The following is a 6,636-nucleotide window of genomic DNA, read 5'->3' as shown; positions in this document are numbered from 1 at the left end:
CTTAACTAACCACGCTCTGATTGTGCGGGAGCAGGACCCAGTGAGTCCAGTGTCTCATTTGGTGCAATGTGAACCATTCTGCTCTTCCAAACAGACTCTGGACCTGTCCTGGATGGTGGCTCACGAGATCCTCCCAGTCAGGTCCGTAATGCACTCCTGGGGAAAAATCTGCTCACTCAACTGACTCCGGCCAGGTTGTGGTGCGCCTGAGTCGGCGAGGCATCTCTGGGAGTGCAGCGCCGCCGTATACCAGTGGGCAACAACCGGCTCACTGCTTAATATTCCCGTACTTGCCGGCAGGGGACGTCCTCACAGCACAGCTGGTGCTGTATGGAGTGAGTAAATATTTACACAAGAAACACTGGATTTCAGTGTTTCTCGTCTGTGCGTAATGATCGTCTCATCTGTGTAATGAAACGAGTCATACTGAAGCACGTGTGGTAAAATAACACATGTAAACGTGTTGTCTCTGTTGCAAATATTGAACGATTTTTAATTTAAGCAGCAACAATCGACAGGATATAACATAATTTTTTTTTTTTATCCATAGCAAATTGAGTATTTTTAGCTATATATATATATATATATATATATATATATATATATATATATATATAATCAAAATGTCCCGACAGCTCTGGTGGAGATGGACTCATCCTGAGGACGGCTGCTGTCTTCCAGATGTTTTTACGGTCAGGTCACTACCGTTAGATCCTCACTGATCTTGATGAGAGATTTAATAATTAATGAAGGCCTAATTAATGAAGTTTACGAGGCTGTGCCACGTGCGTAAAATGCGCAGAACGCCTCTTTCAATGTGGAGACACATCGATCCTGCTGCTGTGTGATGACTACAAGTATTTAATAAACTAAAAGGAAAGAATACTAAATACAAACTAACGGTGTGAACATACACATTAGTGTGAAGATAATACTGATTTAGTAAAAAAGGTTGTGGTATGCAGATAGCACAGAATTGATCTAGATCCAGGAGGTAGCAGCAATGCCACGTAATTGATGCCATAAAACCCCAAAGAAGAAGTGTTCTTGCTCCCCCTGAAGAAGACACATGTGGAAACGTAAATAAATAGAGATTGATGAAGTGAACAGGTGTGTGTGTGTGTGTGTGTGCTGTCCTCCTTCAGCCAGTGAAGAGTTCCAGCAGCAGCACAAGTTTGATGAGATTGAGTTGTTTCTTTGTTTGAAATTCATAAGGCTTCATAAAACTCTTTAGGGTTATAAAGAATGTGTGTGTGCGTGCTGCCTTGTCAACAAATTATGAATATAATAGTTTATAGGCAGATGGGAGTTTGTCAGTGTTGGGGAAGTTGTGGATGATTGTTTACAAGTTTTTGATAATGACGATAATCACAATAATACTGTTAATATTCATAGTAATAATGAGAACACATCAAAAAGAAGAATATGAGTCCTGTGTTACACAGCACATTATAACTACCATAACTTTATTCAGACACATGGAATAATCTGTTACAAACATCAATAACGCCTTATAGCATAACTTTATGAGTTTTAAGTGAAGTGACAGCACTGTAAGTTATTAGCTATTGTATGAAAGCTACTATAACACTATTATAAGGACTTATGAACAGTATTTGATGGCTGTGAGTGAAGTGTGAGACCAAATACAAATTCACAATGATGATCAGAGACATGTCAAGTCTTTATTTTCCAATAGTTGTAAATATGAATAAGCTGTGTATAAATTGATTCAACATTCATCTTTCTGGTGAAGTAAAGACAGCTGATGGAATATTAACCATTTCAAATTGCAGAAACTCTGTTTTGGTCAGATTCATTATTAATGAAGGAATCCATGAAAACCTAGGTGTGATTTGAGACCTCATGTTTCAAGAGTTCTCAGCCAAAACGGGAAGTGTTTTATAAAAGTCCTCATGGTGGTGCTCTCCCATCAAAAACCATTTGTTCTCTTGTTCATGGCCCAACTTTGCACCAAATGTCATTGAAGTGTGTTATGCTGTTTTTGAGATATCCTGGTAAACAACAAACAAACAGGACCAAATAGCCTTCACACTGTGCAATATAGTATTGTCTTCATACAATGTGTTCAGTTTATGGGGAGCAGCTGTGTGTTGTGTTTGATTTGGTCTGATAGAAATAATAAATGATAAATTCTTCCATGTGAACTTCCATGTGATGTTCTGCTGAATTTCACTCAGACTCTGATATGAACTCGCATAATTAACACTGACTTTTGACTTATCACAACATCGTTTTAATTTAGTGAAGAAACGTTCTAATTTAAATGTAGCTTTTTGGTGAGACCGTATTTAATAGATGTAGGCTACACCTGCTGTTATTCTAATAAACTAAATACTGTATTTGTCTTTAGTAAAGAAAATAAATCCACCTAAAGCTCTTTTTAGACTTGCATTAAAGCTGACTTTTTTGTCTACATTTTTGTCAATTTTGCTGACTTGTCTACATATTTGAGGTTTGGTAAAATAACGTTTGTACTTGTCTTTACAAATCTTAAGGCTTTTATTAAAAGCTGGTGATTGGAATTATTATTCTGATGAAAATAATCTGTTGGTGAAGTAATTTACACAGAAACCTACAAATATGCCTTATTTTTAACCATATTGTGTTCCCAAATATTTAAGATGTATGACAGTGGTGATGAAGTTATTAATAATTATCGAAACTTCATAAACTGCTTCAGAGTTACATTTTTTTTATGTAGATGTAAAAGTCATCAGTTTGGCTCTTTGCATGAAGAAGTTCTCGATATAACTAAGACGAAAGCAATAATAAAATACTGTAATAGAATATGCATACATATGTAAATATACAAGTAATTATACGTAGACGTGACTGTGAAAACAAAATGGACGTGAAGGATTCCATCATTGCTAGGTTACATCTCAGCGCTTCATAAATATACAATGATATATTTAAACATAAACAACGCCTCAGACCGTCAAGAACAGTGTTTTCTCAATTTTCTCTCAATGATTTGTTGCAAAGTTTTGCTTCTACAGACGATTTGTTACATGCCGACATCAACTACAGACTCACAGAGACTGACTGAAGAGATACAACTGACTTCCACCATGGAAAATGTGAGATTTAAACACTTTCAGTGGTTTTTATGTGTTTTAGCGTCGACATTTAGCTAGCTAGCTTAAAAGAGAACTTTTAAAAGAGTTTTGATAATTATTAATAACTTCATCACCACTGTCATACATTTTAAATGTTTGGGAACTTTTAAAGAGAACTTTTAAGCTAGCTAAATGTTAGCTTAGCTAACGTTTTAAGCTAGCTAGCTTAAAAGATAACTTTTAAGCTAGCTAAACTTCAATCGGCTCTGCCATGAACACTCCCTCACTGAAACAAAAACTAATTCATATTATTAATATGATTCATATCATTAACATTGTAGACGGTGGTTTTCACTGGAATGATACACTGTTTAGCTAATGGATCAGGTAGACTACTGTACTGTACCGACTCAGTTCATCTAACTTAGTCATTATAAATAAATTAAAATCACTGCCTGACTTATTATAATGTTTTATCATATTATGTCTTTTATCAAATTCTTATCACAAATTCATATCAACCAGCTCCAAGCTAACACATTGATATTGGATGTTTAAATATAGCCTATTAAAAGTAGGCTCTTAACTATAAAGTGCTTGAACCTTTATATTTTAAATGTATTATAATTATATTTTCCTACAGTATGGAAATACTATATATGTGTGTGTGTATGTATATGTGTATGTATGTATATGTGTATGTATGTATGTGTGTGTATACAGTGGGTATGGAAAGTATTCAGACCCCTTTAAATTCTTCACTCTTTGTTTCATTGCAGCCATTTGCTAAAATCAAAAAAGTTCATTTTATTTCTCATTAATGTACACTCGGCTACATCTTGACAGAAAAAAACAAATGTAGAAAGTTTTGCAAATTTCTTAAAAAAGAAACTGAAATATTGCAATATTGAAATTGCAGCAGCAGCAAGCGCTGCAACAAGCGCCGCAGCAGCAGCAAGCGCAGCAGGAAGCGCAGCAGCAAGCGCAGCAGCAAGCGCTGCAGCACGCGCTGCAGCACGCGCCGCAGCAGCAGCAAGCGCCGCAGCAGCAGCAAGCGCCGCAGCAGCAGCAAGCGCTGCAGCAAGCGCCACTGCAGCAGCAGCAAGCGCCGCAGCAGATAGCGCAGCAAGCGCAGCAGCAGATAGCGCAGCAGCAGCAAGTGCAGCAAGAGCCGCAAGAGCCGCAGCAGCAGATAGCGCCGCAGTAGCAGCAAGCGATGCAGCAAGCGCCGCAGCAGCAGCAAGCGCCGCAGCAGCAGCAAGCGCTGCAGCAAGCGCTGCAGCAAGCGCAGCAGCAAGCGCCGCAGCAGCAGCAAGCGCCACAGTAGCAGCAAGTGCCGCAACAGCAGATAGCGCAGCAGCAGCAAGCGCCGCAGCAGCAGCAAGCGCCGCAACAGCAGATAGCGCAGCAAGCGCCGCAGCAGCAGCAAGCACTGCAGCAGCAGATAGCGCCGCAGCAGCAGCAAGTGCAGCAAGTGCCGCAGCAGCAGCAAGCGCTGCAGCAAGCGCCACAGCAGCAGCAAACGCCGCAACAGCAGCAAGCGCTGCAGCAAGCGCCGCAGCAGCAGCAAGCGCCGCAGCAGCAGCAAGTGCCGCAGCAGCAGCAAGCTCCGCAACAGCAGATAGCGCAGCAAGCGCCGCAGCAGCAGCAAGCGCCGCAGCAGCAGCAAGCGCTGCAGCAAGCGCAGCAGCAGCAGCAGCAAGCGCCGCAGCAGCAGCAGGCGCCGCAGCAGCAGCAGCAAGCGCCGCAGCAGCAGCAAGTGCAGCAAGCGCCGCAGCAGCAGAAAGCGCTGCAGCAAGCGCCGCAGCAGCAAATAGCGCAGCAAGCGCCGCAGCAGCAGCAAGCGCCGCAGCAGCAGCAAGCGCCGCAGCAGCAGAAAGCGCTGCAGCAAGCGCCGCAGCAGCAGCAAGCGCCGCAGCAGCAGATAGCGCAGCAAGCGCCGCAGCAGCAGCAAGCGCCGCAGCAGCAGCAAGCGCTGCAACAGCAGATAGCACAGCAAGCGCCGCAGCAGCAGCAAGCGCTGCAGCAAGCGCAGCAGCAGCATATAGCGCCGCAACAGCAGATAGCGCAGCAAGCAGCAGCAGCAAGCGCCGCAACAGCAGATAGCGCAGCAAGCGCCGCAGCAGCAGCAAGCGCTGCAGCAAGCGCCGCAGCAGCAGCAAACGCCGCAACAGCAGCAAGCGCTGCAGCAAGCGCCGCAGCAGCAGCAAGCGCCGCAGCAGCAGCAAGTGCCGCAGCAGCAGCAAGCGCCACAACAGCAGATAGCGCAGCAAGCGCCGCAGCAGCAGCAAGTGCTGCAGCAAGCGCAGCAGCAGCATATAGCGCCGCAACAGCAGATAGCGCAGCAGCAAGCGCCGCAGCAGCAGATAGCAGCGCAGCAGCAAGCGCCGCAGCAGCAAGCGCCGCAGCAGCAGATAGCGCCGCAGCAGCAGCAAGCGCTGCAGCAAGCACCGCATCAGCAGATAGCGCAGCAAGTGCCGCAGCAGCAGATAGCGCCGCAGCAGCAGCAAGCGCAGCAGCAGCAGCAAACGCCGCAACAGCAGCAAGCGCCGCAGCAGCAGCAAGCGCCGCAGCAGCAGCAAGTGCCGCAACAGCAGATAGCGCAGCAAGCGCCGCAGCAGCAGCAAGCGCTGCAGCAAGCGCCGCAGCAGCAGTAAGCGCCGCAGCAGCAGCAATCGCTGCAGCAAGCGCAGCAGCAGCAGCAAGCGCCGCAGCAGCAGCAAGCGCCGCAGCAGCAGCAAGTGCCGCAGCAGCAGCAAGCGCCGCAACAGCAGATAGCGCAGCAAGCGCCGCAGCAGCAGCAAGCACTGCAGCAAGCGCAGGTAGCAGCAGCAAGCGCCGCAACAGCAGCAAGCGCCGCAGTAGCAGCAAGCGCCACAACAGCAGATAGCGCAGCAAGCGCCGCAGCAGCAGCAAGCGCTGCAGCAAGCGCAGCAGCAGCATATAGCGCCGCAACAGCAGATAGCGCAGCAGCAAGCGCCGCAGCAGCAGATAGCAGCGCAGCAGCAGGCGCCGCAGCAGCAGATAGCGCAGCAAGCAGCAGCAGCAAGCGCCGCAACAGCATATGCAGCAGCAAGCGCCGCAGCAGCAGCAAGCGCCGCAACAGCAGCAAGCACCGCAGCAGCAGATAGCGCCGCAGCAGCAGATAGCACCGCAGCAGCAGCAAGTGCTGCAGCAAGCGCCGCAGCAGCAGCAAGCGCGCAACAGCAGCAAGCGCCGCAGCAGCAGATAGCGCAGCAAGCGCCACAGCAGCAGCAAGCGCTGCAGCAAGCGCCGCAGTAGCAGCAAGCACCGCAGCAGCAGCTAGCGCAGCAAGCGCCGCAGCAGCAGCAAGCGCCGCAGCAGCAGCAAGCACAGCAGCAAGCGCCGCAGCAGCAGATAGCGCCGCAGCAGCAGATAGCGCCGCAGCAGCAGCAAGCACTGCAGCAAGCGCCGCAGCAGCAGCAAGCACTGCAGCAAGCACCGCATCAGCAGATAGCGCAGCAAGCGCCGCAGCAGCAGATAGCGCAGCAAGCGCCGCAGCAGCAGCAAGCGCAGCAGCAAGCGCCGCAGT

Source organism: Anarrhichthys ocellatus, unplaced genomic scaffold, assembly GCF_004355925.1.
Source record: "Anarrhichthys ocellatus isolate YVR2014 unplaced genomic scaffold, GSC_Weel_1.0 scaffold151, whole genome shotgun sequence".
Lineage (NCBI taxonomy): Eukaryota > Metazoa > Chordata > Actinopteri > Perciformes > Anarhichadidae > Anarrhichthys > Anarrhichthys ocellatus.
This window is presented reverse-complemented; position numbering follows the sequence as displayed.